This window comes from Giraffa tippelskirchi, chromosome 10 (assembly GCF_054371585.1).
Source record: "Giraffa tippelskirchi isolate mGirTip1 chromosome 10, T2T-mGirTip1v1.2.pri, whole genome shotgun sequence".
Taxonomy (NCBI): Eukaryota; Metazoa; Chordata; class Mammalia; order Artiodactyla; family Giraffidae; genus Giraffa; species Giraffa tippelskirchi.
Genome location: NC_137284.1, coordinates 62,832,295 through 62,848,237, shown reverse-complemented (window position 1 = coordinate 62,848,237; position 15,943 = coordinate 62,832,295). Strand labels below are relative to the sequence as shown.

Below are 15,943 nucleotides of genomic sequence, written 5' to 3'. Positions count from 1 at the left end.
TACACAGAACACATTGCAATTGTTGAGTTCCGTCCCTCTCTATGTCCGAGTAAAGCTGAATGAGACTTTCAGTTCCAGTCCTATTTGTGTCTACATAATGTGGCACAAAAAATGAACAAAGATATGGAATTTTGCTATGGAATAAACTGCAATCGGCATACTAACTAATGGTTAACTATTCAAGCAAATCCCTCTTTGCCACTAGCATGTCATTATCTCGAATCAAGAAATATCCCACAACACGGCAAGACAGACGAAGCCACAACAGAACAGTTTTATATAAGCAAGTCAACTCACCATTGCACCCATTATTACTGGCATTTACTTTTATATTTTAATTAATAGCAGAGAGTTGTGCTAGACTCAGTTACATATACTGATGAATTGGGTACTGGCAAGATGTGGGATCAGGGAATCCCAACGAGACTACTAATTTCTGTTCTTGATGGTGACATCAGGCATGGCTCCCTCCTCCAGGAAGGGAAGAGTTCCAGTAAAAAAAAAAAAAAAAAAAAAAAACCTCCGGTGTAAAAGACTGAAATGTAACATGCAACATAAAGATACAGTGTAAGTTCTATGAGCATTGTCCTAGGTGACATTTGGAAATATTTCATAAACCAAGACCTAGGAGTATCTGGTTACCATATTAAATTTTATCTCCCTATATCTGTTCAATACTTCTTTGAAGTCCAGCTTCTCATGGAAAAAGGGTGGAGAATGTGGGACCCAGCTCAGGTTCCAATCCTTCATACCCCAGGAGCAAAGCAGTAAAACTTCAGTTAACTGAACCTATACTCGGTGTTTCAGTGAATATCTGGATGACTCCAAATGATGCCGGAGTCCTGAGCTCTCATCTTCATCCATCTAACAAAGCCTTTCCAACATGTACAGTACTCTCACTGAAGTGAGTTCTGCCCAACACAGTTTTCTTAATCTTATTATGTCTTCAGAATTGTTCTGGTGCCTCTGACCAATTAGTGCCTCTGCCAGCTGTCTCACCGATCTTCTACCTAATCTAGCTTTGAAAACGTCTAGACCCCATAAAGTTTTCTCCTCTATCTGGCTGGCCACATGTTAATATTGAGTTTATTAAGAAAAAAAAAATGTAGCGATCCACCTTACAGAAGCCTAGAAGCCCTTGTAACTGATATTTCATGGGACTGTGGACAGAATGGGAGAATGTGAGGTTCAGACAATCACAGGTAATAAATGGAAATAGAAGGCCTCATTCTTTCTTCTTTTTTTCTTTTCTTTTTCTGCAATATAATCAGATGTCTTTGTAACCTGATCACGATTCACAGAGGCTGAGCAAAATGTTAATGACTTATAATCACTTCTCTTGGCAAATGAGATTCTTGGGACCCATTTTCTCTCTTAAGAAATAAAACTCCAGTCATGTAGGATGACGACTGATATGCCTTAGCTTAGAATTAGGTCTTGAGAGCAAGATCACAGGAAACCAGAGTGGGGTTCCTTCTGTTTTGCTGTTTTCCAGCATAGATCTGAGAGGTTCAAGCACACAGCAATAATAGTAAAAGAATTGCTAAGTTCTTGCATGTCCAAGAATCGGCCTGCAATGCAGGAAACCAGGGTTCGATCCCTGGGTTGAACCAGGGGAAGATCCCCTGGAAAAGGGAAAGGCTACCCACTCCAGTATTCTTGCCTGGAGAATTCCACAGACTGTATAGTCCACAGGGTCACTAAGAGTTGGACATGACTGAGCAAATTTCACTTCACTTCATGTTCAAGGCACCATGATAAGAAACTTACACACTTGCTCATGACATTGCTAATCCCTATCTTATAGATGGGGCTTCCTTGATGACTCAGTGGTAGAGTCTGCCCGTCAATGTATGTGACGTGGGTTTGATCCCTGGGTTAGGAAGATCCCCTGGAGAAGGAAATGGCAACCTATTCCAGTATTCTTACTTAGGAAATCCCATGGACAAAGCAATCTAGCAGGCTACAGTCCACGGGGTCACAAAAAGGTTAGACATGACTTAGAGACTAAACAACAACTATTTTATAGATGAGGAAAGTAAGTCTCAAAACTTTTCATAAATTTAAGACTCCCCACTTGGTAAGATGCACAGCTGGGATTTCCCATGGACAAAGCAATCTAGCAGGCTATAGTCCATGGGGTCACAAAAAGGTTAGACATGACTAGAGACTAAACAACAACTATTTTATAGATGAGGAAAGTAAGTCTCAAAACTTTTCATAAATTTAAGACTCTGCACTTGGTAAGATGCACAGCTGGGATTCACACCCAAGAAAATTGCTTAATCTCAGACTCATTAGTAAATTGGGACAAATAATTTACCATGCAGAGTGATTGTGCAACAAATAAGCAAATATGTGGCAGTTACCTGATGTCTAGCACTAGGTATTGAGACATACATTGAAAATCTATTAACTTTTGCTTCTCCTAAATGGCTTCTCTGCAGACTAAGTTACAGCTTCTGTCCATTTCATCTTTCCAAACTATGGATTAAAACTCATTTAGTATCCAAATTCATTCTGTTTGCTTCTCCTTTTAAACTATTTGAGTGTGTACTGCCCATTGCCCTGGACCTCTTCCTATCACATCATTTTTTAAATCAAAGCAAGATAAAAGAGATGTGTCTTTTTCTTACACTCTTATCTTTAAAAAAATGTTTTACCATGCATTATGTATTAACTTTTCAAAAAGTAACAAGCATTTTAAAAATTCACTTAAGGCATATTGCAACATACTTGCCTACCATACCTCATCAGTTACATGATTTCTGTGTCGCATTTCTAAAGTAAATGCCTTCCTTGAAATGTACATATTTTAGGATTGGCAAATTCTTTAGCAGTTAAGCTAATATTTTAACGTATCTAGTACTTACTTAGGGAGATACATTTTCATCCAGAAAGTGTTTATGCAATAGAGTATCACCAACACCTAAATCTCTCTGGAAAGGCACTGCAAAAGTACCAAACAGTAGACACCCAGACCCGAGAGGAAGACTTGCTATTTGTCATAGATAAACTTCTTTCCTCAATCAGGACATAGTTTATTTATGTTTAAACAAAACTTTCACACCTGTCCATCAAAAGCTAACACTATTGTTTCAGGAACTCTTTTCTTTGGAAAACTACCACTGTCTCTGAAGGGTCTCAGCATTTCTTAGGCTTTAGCTATTAAGGTTCCTAGCCCTCCAGGGAGGCCAGCTCTATGTGGGTTTCTTCTCCCTGGTGGGGCCACTGCAGATCCAGGCCTGTTGAGAGTTAGGGCTTAAAGACCATATACACATATAACTGACAATTTTAATCGGACGTAGAATCAGATCTCATGTTACCTGTTTGTAAGCCCTTTAATTTCTCCAAACTTCCTGATGGCTCAATCTCCATGCAATGCTGGCCTGAAATCAGTACTCAGTGAACTTGTAGGGGAGGAGAATTTTGCCCTTTCCCCTCCTTAGTTCTTCTGGCTGGTAATGAAAATGACATAAGGCAGATTAACAGGAGAGAATTAAATTTATTACTTGTGTGCAGGGAAACCACAAGAGCATGAAGAATTCAAAGATAGCAAGGCAAGATAAAGTGTGTACACACACACACACACACACACACACACACCCCATTCTGAACTCTGTAAGGGGAGCCTGGGGTTTGGGACTTTGAGGGGAAGTCCCAGGTGGCTCAGTGGTAAAGAATCTGCCCGCTAATACAGAAGACACAAGAGACGTGGGTTTGATCCCTGGATTAGGAAAATCCCCTGGAAAAGGAAATGGCAACCCACTCCAGTATTCTTGCCTGGGAACTCCTACAGATGGAGGAGCCTGGCAAGTGTAGTCCATGGGGTCGCAAAGTCAGACACGACTGAGCACACAATTATCCACCAAGTATCCTGGATTACACATTCCTAAGTGCTTCCCTCTGTGCGTGTTAATAAGGCAATTCAGAGGAAGATGAGAAGAATTAATGCTTTGTAAACAAATGTTTGCTAAGTCATCTAAAGACACTGTGACACAGAGAAGACTCTGATCAAAAGGGCCTTGCTAGGTTCTTCCTTGTGACACTGAGCACATACTTTCCTATAGTCATCTATGGTGATAGCTTCTTCCTGGAATAAGCCTTCTATTTTAAATTCTTAAAGCAGTAAAGAGGAAGTTTAACGGTTCTTCCTGAGTCTTATGAGCCTTGCTTGTTTTCAGCTCAAAATAATCCACATGCCAGAGTGGCACATATTGGTGTGGTCTCCCCTGAACCCCATCAAACTCATTCATTCAACAAATGATTTAATCTCATAGTTTTAGGCCAGTAGGCCCTCACTCACTGTAAATATAATTTAAAACTCAAGTAGTGGATAAAACCAACTTCGACCATTCCCACTGTATTAATCTTTTGAAAAAGGAAACTAGTACGTAATATTGCTGCAGTGAAAAGGAAAAAAAGAGGAATGAGTGTTTTTTTTTTTTTCTTTCCCTTTCCTGAGAACAAAGAAGATAAAGAGGACAGTGAACAGGCCTGAACATTCCTAGCTTTTTACTTTAATTGCTTCTAACTCTGCATGTCTGTTACTAAGTTTGCTTTTCTGCCCCCTTAACTTTGCAGGAGCTACACTTCACATCTATTTTCCTTTGACTCTATGCTAAATGCATCCTGTATCTGGTGTTTAGCATTACAACACCCTTTCCCTTGTAGTTACATATCAGAAAGAAGGCCACAGAGCCACCAAACTGCCAGACTCAATTACTGGGTTACTGACTTCAGTTTACGACTGTCTTTAAAACAATGCAAGAGGAAGAAATTAAGATCCTAAGACCTTTGTTCCTCATCACTGACTCCTGACTGTGAGCCCTTATCTTATATAAGCCCCTAGACTTCTCACGGGGTGGGGGGCACAGTTCTTGAGGCATGAGCCTACTGTGCTCCCCCCTCCATCAGCTGAGAATTAAAGCCATCTTTCTATTTCCTCCAAACTCTGTCTCCATATATTTTATTTGGCTTCGGTGGTCAGAGAAAACCAAGATTTTGGCCAGCAACAATATTAAAAACAAGGGCCTGGGTGGTTGGGGGCAGTTGGGGTGTCAGGGAGTTGCTCAGGAATAGGAAAGAAAGTTGCCTGTAGATAGCTTTGCCTATGCCATTGCAGTCCTGGTTTATTGTGCTTCTCCTGGCACCCGATGGGAAAGAGCCCCTTCATACAGGGAGAAGGCTGTCCTGACCAATTTGGAGCAGATAACCGTTCAGACAACCAACATTTATTGGACCTAAGATACAGGTCCAAATTGGTCAGAACAGCCTTCTCCCTGTATGAAGGGGCTCTTTTCCATGGGGTCCCAGGAGAACCATTCAGACAACCAACATTTATTGACTGTATCTTAGGTTCAAAGGCTTCCCTTGTCGCTCAGCTGGTAAAGAATCTGCCTGCAATGCGGGAGACCTGGGTTCGATCCCTGGGTTGGGAAGATCCCCCTGGAGAAGGGAAAGGCTACCCACTGCAGTATTCTGGCCTGAAGAATTCCATGGACTGTATAGTCCATGGGGTCGCAGAGTCGGACATGACTGAGCGACTTTCATTTTCACTTTTACTTTAGGTCCAAGGCCTTGTCCTGGACACTGTAAGACACATAAAGACACAGAGACACAGACTGAGTCCCTGCATTCTAAGAAGTACAATCAATTTAATAGGAGATAAGAGGCATACACTAAACGGTTCTAACAAGTGCCATGGGAGGTACAGGAAGAAGTGGTGGGAGCTCCCTGGAGCATCTGAACTGAGCCTATGGAGACAAGGAGGACTTGGGCAGTTGGAGACACAGAATGAGAACGTGCAAAGGCAGTGAGCACAGGCAGGAGGCAGGTGTGTTCTGCAAGCACCGTAGGGTCACTGAGAAGTAAGAGGCTGTCAGTGATGTTGGCAGGAAGCACAGGGCTGAGTTCTCTCCATCAAGTGAAGGAACTCCCCCAGTTCCTTGAGACTCAGTGTCTGCATCTACACAGTGTAAGGGTTAAACAACACTGGAGGCAAGAAACTAGGGTGATATGTTGTTATTTCCCCACATAGTCCTCCAAAAATGAGTTGTCAATTAGAAATTCAACAGGGAAAATGTGTCAGTTTTATTATTGGACAGGAGGCCAACTCACAACCAAGAATATATGTCTTCAATTCATTGGAAAAGGTTTACTTCCCTCTCAGATGATCCACTAATTCTTTTGATATTGGAGCAGTTAAGAAGCTTGAATTCTGAATCCTCTGTTTGTTGTTGTTTGTTTTCCAGTTTATAAAAACTTTGCCAAAAGGTAAGAAACATCTCTTTGGTGAATCTGGGGAAAACGGGATTTTCTTTAAAAAAAGGTTTCCTAAATTTATTTTTAAGATCATTTTACTCTTTGACCCATACATTTCACTCTTTGACCCTACTAGAAATAGCAGTTTTAACATATTTCCATTTGCTATGTAAAGTTTGTTTCCTTGTTGGTTTGTTCGATCCTCAAATAAGTTCTCTGAGGTTTGGAATGGACTTACTGGTTTGGGAACTCTTGAATGTGATCTGTAGGATCCGAGTACTATCTTTGAGATCCTATCTGCCTGAACTGGGGAGGAGGTCTTCTTGCTCTCACACAGCAGAAATCCCACACTGATCAATGGTGCTCTTAAGTGATGTCCTGGAAGGGGACAGCTAGAACTGTCTGCACTATGAAAACAGCAGCTCCTCCTAACTAAGCTTGATTTCATCCACATTTTAAGGATATTTAGGCAAGTCTTTCTCTTGATATTTATCCATCATAGACCAGAATCCCTGTTACGATGTACACCTTTTTCTTTTAAATGGCAGAATGTTATTTGCTGAGGGTAAAGAATTTCCTCTCTGTTCCATATAATCTTCATAGAGAAGATATGTTGGAAGTTAAGTTTTAAAGAAAGGTGGTTTGAATGGAGTTGGCTTCAGACTATACTACAAAACTATAGTAATCAAAACAGTATGGTACTGGCACAAAAACAGAAATACAGATCAATGGAACAGCATAGAAAATCCAGAAAAAATAAACTCACACAACTATGTACAACAAGAGAAGCAAGAATATAAAATGGAGAAAAGACAGTCTCTTCAATAAGTGGTACTGGGAAAACTGGACAGCTGTATGTAAAAAAATGAAACTAGAACATTCTCTAATACCATACACAAAAATAAACTCAAAATGGATCAAAGACCTAAATGTAAAGCCAGACACTCTAAAACTCTTAGAGGAAAACATAGGCAGAACACTCTTTGACATAAATTGCAGCAGTATCTTTTTGGATTCACCTCCTAGAGTAATGAAAATAAAAAACAAAAATAAACAAGTGGGACCTAATTAAACTTAAAAGCTTCTGCACAGCAAAGGAAACCATAAACAAAATGAAAAGACAATCCACAGAATGGGAGAAAATATTTGCAAATAAAGTGATGGACAAGTGATTAATCTCCAAAATATACAAACAGCTCATTCAGCTCTATGTTAAAAAAAAGAACAACCCAATTTAAAAAAGTGGGAAAAAGATCTAAATAGACATTTCTCCAAAGAAGACATACAGATGCCCATAAAACACATGAAATAATGCTCAACATCACTAACTACCAGAGAAATGTAAATCAAAATTACAATGAGGTATCACCTCATACCAGTCAAAAAAGGCATCACCAAAAAAAAAAAAAAGTCTATAAATAATAAATTCTGGAGAGGGTGGAGATAAAAGGAAAGCCTCCTACACTGTTGGTGGGAATGTAAGTTGATACAACCACTATGGAGAACAGTATGGCAGTACCTTAAAAAACTACCATATGATCCAGCAATCCCACTCCTGGGCATATATCTGGAGAAAACTATAATCCAAAAATATACATGCACACCAATGTTCACTGTGGCTCTATTTACAATAGCCAAGACATGGAAGCAACCTAAATGTCCACTGGCAGAGGAATGGATAAGGAAGATGTGGTACATATATACAATGGAATACTTCATTGTTGTTGTTTAGTCACTAAGCTGTGTTCACTCAGCCATAAAAAAAGAATGAAATGATGCCATTTGTAGCAATGTGGATGTACCTAGAGATTATCATACTAAGTGAAGTAAGTCAGACTGAGAAAGATAAATATATGAAATCACTCATATGTGGAAACTAATTAAAACAAGATATGAATGAACTTGTTCACAAAACAGAAACAGACGTACAGATATTGAAAACAAACTGACAGTTATCAAAGGGGAAACATGGCGGGGGGGAATAAACCAGGAGCTTGGGATGAACATAAACACACTACCATATATTAGTATAAGATAAACAGTGAGGATCTCCTGTATAGCACAAGTGACTCTATTTGATATTCTGTGAAAATCTATACAAGAAAAAGTATCTAAAATAGATTGAACACATTTATATGTATAACTGAATCACCATGCTGTACCCGTGAAACTAATACAACTCTGTAAATCAACTATACTTCAGTAAAATTAAACCACCAAAAAATAAAGAAGGAAGGGTGAATTGAGCATTGTGAGAAATGAATCTGGGAAGAAGAGCAGGGAATAAATACAAACAGAATTGGCTCTGCAACTGTTTAGCTCCGTGACCTTTAGAAAGTACTTTCCTCTTCAGTGTTTGGGCTTTATCTGAGAGAATGAACTAATGACACATTCCAGGTGCTTCACAAAACACCAGTTCCCAAGAAGGCACTTGCTATCTGGGTGTTTGGGACTTTGCAGTTGACTTTGGGTGAACATCTTCTACTTTGTTCTAAGCACTGTGCTTTAAACGATGGATAGGACAACAAACAAAAGGGAGATGGCTGCTCTTTTCAAGGAGCTCATATACAACTTTCTGTGTGTTGAATTACTTCTAAATTGTTTAAATGGAGAGGGCTCTGGGGGTCAGGATGAAGATACGACACTCCAAACGGTAAGTCTGTAAGATTTTTAAAGAAAGAGATCTTGTCTCTACATATCTCTAGATAACTAGGGTATGTTCTGATATGTGGAGTTAGCATATTTATTAAAAGTTGTGTGAACTGATTATTCTGAGCATTTTCAGAGACCCTGGGAGCTGTTATCCTTCAGACGCTCTGCAATTTTTATAAAAAGTGAGTGCTATTTTGACTACTCTCTCTCTTCCCTCATCCCTCCCCATAGACTCATTGTTGTTGTTCAGTCACTCAGTCATGTCTGACTGTTTGCTACCTCATGGACTGCAACACGCCAGGCTTCCTTGTCCTTCACTATCTCCCAGAATTTGCTGAAACTCATGTCCAGTGAGTCGGTGTTGCCATAACCATCTCATCCTGTTGCCCTCTTCTTCTGCTCTCAATTGTTCCCAGCATCAGTGTCTTTTCCAATGAGTCAGCTCTTCCCATCAGGTGGCCAAAGTATTGGAACTTCAGCTTCAGCATCAGTCCTTCCAATGAATATTCAGGATTTCCTTTAGGATTGACTGGTTTGATCTCCTTGCAGTCCAAGGGACTCTCAAGAATCTTCTCCAATATCACAGTTCAAAAGCATCAATTCTTCAGCGCTCAGCCTTCTTTATGGTCCAACTCTCACATCCATACACGACTGCTGGAAAAACCATAACCTTGACTAAATGGACCTTTGTCAGCAAAGTGATGTCTCTGCTTTTTTAACACTCTGTCTAGGTTTGTCATAGCTTTTCTTCCAACACACCCATTACTTCCCAATTTATACACAAATACACATTTTACAAACATAGCTGTTGTTTTTCAATTCAAAAGTTGTAGATGTGTTTTCTCCAGTTTATTTCTTTACTTAATATTGCCTTGTGTACAGTTAGAAATGCTTGCAGGTGCAACCAACAGAAGATACAATAGTAATCTAATTATCTCACGTAATAAGTCTACTAACAAGTCTACTACAATTATCTCACGTAACAAGTCTACAGTTCCAGGGCTGGCGCAGTTCAGAGGTCATCAGGGTCCCAGGCTTTCTTTCTACGCTACTGTCTCAGCACATCAGCTTCGCACCTGAGAGCTCATAGCCATGACTGATGCTGTTCCCTGGAGCACATCCTCTCACCATCACATTTTAGAATGGCACCAGACAGCTCTCCTGATGTCCCTTCTTTGTTTTCCAGGAGAAAAATCTTTCCTAGAAACTCCACACCATGGTAGAGTCTCCTTACATGTGTTTGGCCAGAACTGTGTTACTGGTTGCCTGTAGCTGCAAGGAGACAGGAAGGTTTTTGAGGAGGTGCAATGGGATAGTGTGGCTAGAGTATAAAATTGAGATGACTATGATTTATCCCCTAAGGTAAGGCACATAGCCACTGGAACAGAACTGGGACTCTGTTGTAAATGAAAAAGTAGGAGATGGTTGTCGCAGAGACAACAATTGTGCCTGCACCAGCCCTCAAAGGGACTCTGACACAAGTGTGCAGGGACCACGATGTAAACCAGGGGTTCTCAAACATCACCTGGTTACATCAGAATCATCAAAGGAGGTTTAAAAAGTGCCAGGGGTGCATTTCTATGCTCACTGTGGCATTATTTACAACAGCCAAGGTATGAAGGCAACCTAAGTGCTCATCAGTAGATGAATAAAGAAGATGCAGTATATATATACAATTGACTACTACTCATCCAAAAAAAAAAAGAAAGATGAAATCTTGCCATTTGTGGCAACATAGACTGACCTAGAAGGTATTAAGTGAAATAAGTCAGACAAAGACAAATATCATATGATTCACTTACATTGGGAATCTAAAAAAACCAAAGCAAATGAACAAACAGAAATAGTCACAGATAAAAGAGAATGAACAGATGGTTGCCAGAGCAGAAGGTGGGGGATGAGAGAAATAGGTGCTGGAGATTAAGAGGTAGCAAATTTTCAGTTACAAAAAAATGAGTTCCGTGTATGAAATGTGTAATAAAGTGGTGAATAGAGTCAATAATCATGTAGTATATTTGTATGGTGACAGATGGTAACTTGACTTATCATGGTGACCATTTTGAAATGTGGAGAAATACAGAATCATTACATTGTATACCAAGAACTAAGAGAGTGCAATAGATCAGCAATATTTCAAAAACATGTAAACTCATGGAAAAAGAGAACAAATATCCGATACCAGAGGTAGTAGGTGTTGGGGAGGGGGAACTGGAAGAAGGCAGTCCAAAGGCACAAACCTCCAGTTATAAGATATGCAGGTAGTAGGGATGTAAGTACAACATGATAAAGATACCATTGCTATATGTTATAACTGAAAGTTAAAGTCCTAAGGGTTTTCACACAAGAAAAACATTTGTTTTTCTATTTCTTTAATGTTGAGTCTATGTGAGATGATGGATATTCACTAAATTTATTTTGGTCATCGTTTCATGATGTATATAAGTCAAATTATTATACTGTATACCTTAAACTTATACATGGCTATATTTAAATTACATCTCAATAAAATTGGAAGAAAAACAAACAGTAAATAAATAAATAAGCCCTGTGACTAAAACTAAGCAAAAAAAAAAAAAAAAAAATTAAAATGCCAGAGGCCTGGACTGCACTGACTCAGGACTGTGCCACAGGAATTTCAAAAGCTCATGAGGTGATTCTAGTGTGTGCCGGGATTGAGAGCTCACTGGACTCATCACGTAGTTTCTGTGAACACCAGTCAGCAGTCTATGATGGTATTAGGATGCTAACAGCATTTGCCACATAGGATAGGTGTTTGGATTACAGGACATAAAGCTCCAGCTCAGGTCAGCGCATAATGATGCATAATATGTTTTGGATCTCAGGCTACCCTCCCTTCTGACAGACTGGTTTTAGAGGCAGATGCTAATTTTCTCCAAAGAAACAGGGCTTTACAAAATAGTGAGGAGTAAACTTGTTAATTTTGGCTACTGTACTAGCTCTCTATTGCTGCAGTAACAAATTACCACACGTTTATCAGCTTAAAACATCACCAATCTGTAATCTCACAGTTCTGTAGGTCAGAAGTCCAGACAGGCTCCATGCTCGGGGTCTCTTATCTGGTGGCGTGGGTAAAAAATACACTTGAGGCTCACTGAGGATGATAGTACAACTCAGGCCCTCGCAGCTGAGGACTGAGACCCCGTTTTCTTTCTGGATGTCAGCTGGGGTTCGCTCTGCTGCTAGAGGATGTGCATCTTTATTTTCACGTGGTCCCCCTTAGCTTCAAAGCAACAACAGGGTGTCAAGTTGATCCATGCTTCAGATCTGATGTCCTTTTCTACTCTGGTTGGAGAAAGCTCTCCATTCCTAAAGGCTCTTGTGATTACACTGGGTTCATCTGGATAATGCCAGATAATCTCCCTGTTTTAAGAAAGTAAACTATGATTTGGGCTTCTCAGGTGGCTCAGTGATAAAGAATCTGCCTGCCAATGCAGGAGACGTGGGTTGGATCCCTGGGTTGGGAAGATCCCCTGGAGAAGGGTATGGCAACCCACTCCAGTATTCTTGCCTGGAGAATCCCATGGACAGAGGAGCCTAGCGGGGTACAGTCCATGGGGTTGTAGGAGTCAGACATGACTGAACGACAGCACAGCATGGCTAACTATACTTTAGCACAACAGAATCACCGAAGTGCTATTTCCTCAGATTCACAGGTTCTGGGGGTTAGGCTGGGAGATTTTTGGAGAGGGGAGACTATTTTACAAATTCTATCTACTGTAACTGCCCATCTACTTCACAGTTGAGCACTCCTTTACCCCAGAGGCCCACATCCATTCTTCAATTGTGTTATCAACAGGTTTTCAGCAATCCCCAGGCAAGTGTTAGTACCCCTCATGTCTTTTACTACAGCTCCAACAGGTATAATTCAGCTCGCATATTAGGTAAAAACCAGGGCGGGAATGATGCCAGCTTCACATGTATGCCCTTTCACAGACACAGAGGAACAGCAGGCTGACCTGACCTCGAGGTGTCAGAGGTATCAGGCAGTCAAGCCTGGAAATTTCAGACACAACGTGATAAACAAAAGGAAACAGTTCACCCCAAGAGCAAAGTGAATGACACTGACGGGTGAGCAACACCAGGGTTTCAGAGGTAGTTATGAATGAAGACAATTTTAGAACTGATGGCCCTGGGCAATCTCCATGACCATCCTAGACACACTGCCCAGGCAGCACCCAACTTTCCTGCCTACTCAATTCAATTTGACTTTTCTCAGAAGCCCAGATTGGTTCAGAACAGTATTCTTTTGAGCAAAGCATACCTGGGAGTTGGTCAGAGCAATCTAAGGAGTTCTCAGGCAAGTACTGTTTTAGCTTCACTCTCAATCTTTAAACTGGGAATGTTTTAAAGCATTGAAAAATCAAAGCATAAAGGGTGAGAAAGTGGGAAGGTCTGGATACTCTTGAAGAGCCAAAAGAAAACAAAACGATAAAAGACTGAAGACAGAAGCCACAGGTGAGCTTTCATGGCCAGATTTTTACCGAGATTCTGTAGTGGACACCGTGAGGTGGGGTCCAGTCTCCCCTGCATGTCTGAGGCACCTCTTATTCCCCAGCTGCTGGGAGTGTGGGCAGCTGACGGTTCTCAATCAAGTTCCAAGAATTACCCTCAACTGAAGAGAGCTACCTTGGCCAAGATCATGCCATCTCCTTGGGCAGTCCTTACCTAGTGGCCAGCTAAATACAGGTTTCCTGGCTTTCTGAAAGTGGAGTGTTCCTACGAAAGCTTTCATAAGCTGAAATGGCATAAAGCAAAACAGCAATTACCTTAGGACACATCTTGCTAACAGATGCACAAAATAAATTGAGATGGAGCACAGATGCTAACAGACACAATTCAAAATGAGGGTGGTGTGATGCTGGGATGCTGGGTGTAGTCCCTGGGGAAGGGCTTGGTGGTGCCACTCTCCCCCCTCTTGGCAGGGTGTGCTCTGTCTCTGTAATGGCTCCATCGCAGCAAAATCAATGCTGTGGAATGGTATTTTTACTCTTCTTACCTTCTCCATAAAAGCGAAAATCTTCTTTGGATTTCTTTAACAAGTGAAAGTGAAAGTTGCTCAGTCGTGTCCAACTCTTTGCGACCCCATAGGCTATACAGTTGGAGAAGGCAATGGCACCCCACTTCAGTACTCTTGCCTGGAAAATCCCACGGACGGAGGAGCCTGGTAGGCTACAGTCCATGGGGTCGCTAAGAGTAGGACACAGCTGAGCGACTTCACTTTCACTTTTCCCTTTCATCCACTGGAGAAGGAAATGGTAACCCACTCCAGTACTCTTGCCTGGAGAATCCCAGGGACGGCGGAGCCTGGTGGGCTGCCGTCTATGGGGTCGCACAGAGTCGGACACGACTGAAGCGACTTAGCAGCAGTAGCAGGCTATCCAGTCCATGGAATTCTCCAGGCCAGAATACTGGAGTTATTAGAGAGCAAATTTATTTACAGTATTATGAGATAATCAATTAGCCCTAAATGAGGTCATTTGTGATCTTAAAATTTGTGAGCACCAAGTAAGTTTTCATTTTGTCCCACTTTTAAGTCAGAAAAGGAAACTGGATCTTGGTGTGTTTTGAAATTTCAGGCTCAGGTTAAATTTCACCACTCAGTTCTGCTTCACTTGATGAGTCACTTGACTTCTGAACAGCCTTCCATTTGGTAAATCTGAGGATTTAGTAGCCTAAGAGTGTAAGGACAATAAAACATGAAAAGAAGGTTTAACTTGGTAAAATTATGAGACTCTCAGATGGAAAATAACACCAAATGTCATTATTACTTACAGATTGCAGAAATAGCAGGGCACATGTCTAATTTAGGATCACTAAGAAAACACAGGTGATTCACTCATTATTTCCTAATTCTTTTGTTCTGCTTCCACTTCTAAAATTTTGCCACTTTAAAGAAGATGAAGATTTGAAAGTGGCTAATTTTTAAAGAGGAAAATGATATAAATGAAGTTATCAAGTAACTTCTGTTAAGTTTCAAGGTTAATGACTATTATAGTGAAGTGAATATATAGCTGAAATTGGATCCTAAGACCAGTTTAAAACCCTTAATGTGGTGAGACAGAACAGGTACAGGGCTTAGCCCGGTGTGCCTTCACCTGGCTTTGGCTGTTGCTGCTCCACACGGGATTTATTTAAGAATGAACAATACAGACTTCACGAAATACACTGAAGTCAGATTACTGGGTATTTCCACGTGGGGATCACAAATCCAGACACACTCCTCTGGGTAAAGATGGGATTTCCTCTGAAGACTTGGGCTTTCCTTGTGGCTCAGCTGGTAAAGAATCCGCCTGCAATGCAGGAGACCTAGGTTCAATCTCTGGGTTGGGAAGATTCCCTGGAGAAGGGAAAAGCTACCCACTCCAGTATTCTGGCCTGGAGAATTCCATGGGGTCGCAAAGAGTTGGACATGACTGAGCAACTTTCACTTTCACAGATTACTGGGTATTTCCACATGGGGACCACAAATTCAGACCACACTCCTCTGGGTAAAGATGGGATTTCCTCTGAAGACAGTGAATGTTTTCTGTCAGTTTCCCAGGGGAGGAGTCAGTTCTCCAGCAGGAAGTGAAGTGTGAGAGCTGTAACCTGGGGTGAAGGAAGAATTTCTTTATTTTACACAGGGTACATGTCAATTTGGTGGACACTCTATAGAAATGTAGTAGTATCTGGAATGCTTCTATTGGGGGTGGTTCAGCTACTGCTGGTGCTTTGGAAATAAGGCAAGGAAAAGACAGTCTGGTGAGCGGCAAGAGGATCCCAATCCTTCTAGGCAGCTCTCATAAATTATTCTCTGCACCTTTTCTTCTGTTATTCTGGAACATCCAGGAACATCTGGTCTCTGCTCTGCTGCATAAGGGAGAGGACAAGTTCCTTCCTCAGGACCAAACACGGTAGTAGGTGGAAGTCACAGCACAAGATGACAGCACACAGAAAAGCTGGGAACAGCCAACCAGAGGAGAATTCTCCACCTCACTGTTTCAAATAAAACAGAAAATACTTGTGA

The 15,943-nt window shown here is 41.0% G+C and overlaps 1 protein-coding gene and 1 long non-coding RNA gene across 36 annotated transcripts in view; one reads left to right on the top strand and one right to left on the bottom strand.

Moving 5' to 3' along the window:
• LOC145522703 (uncharacterized) overlaps window positions 1-15,943 on the top strand; it is a 91,433-nt gene that overhangs the window by 45,924 nt on the left and 29,566 nt on the right. The gene's annotated exons all lie outside the window — the stretch shown is intronic.
• C1GALT1 (core 1 synthase, glycoprotein-N-acetylgalactosamine 3-beta-galactosyltransferase 1) overlaps window positions 15,527-15,943 on the bottom strand; it is a 53,255-nt gene continuing 52,838 nt past the window's right edge. For all 35 annotated transcript variants that reach the window (XR_014066108.1, XR_014066127.1, XR_014066112.1 and 32 more), the window contains one exon: window positions 15,527-15,912. The gene's annotated coding sequence lies outside the window, so the exon portion shown is untranslated. The remainder of the gene's footprint in view (window positions 15,913-15,943) is intronic.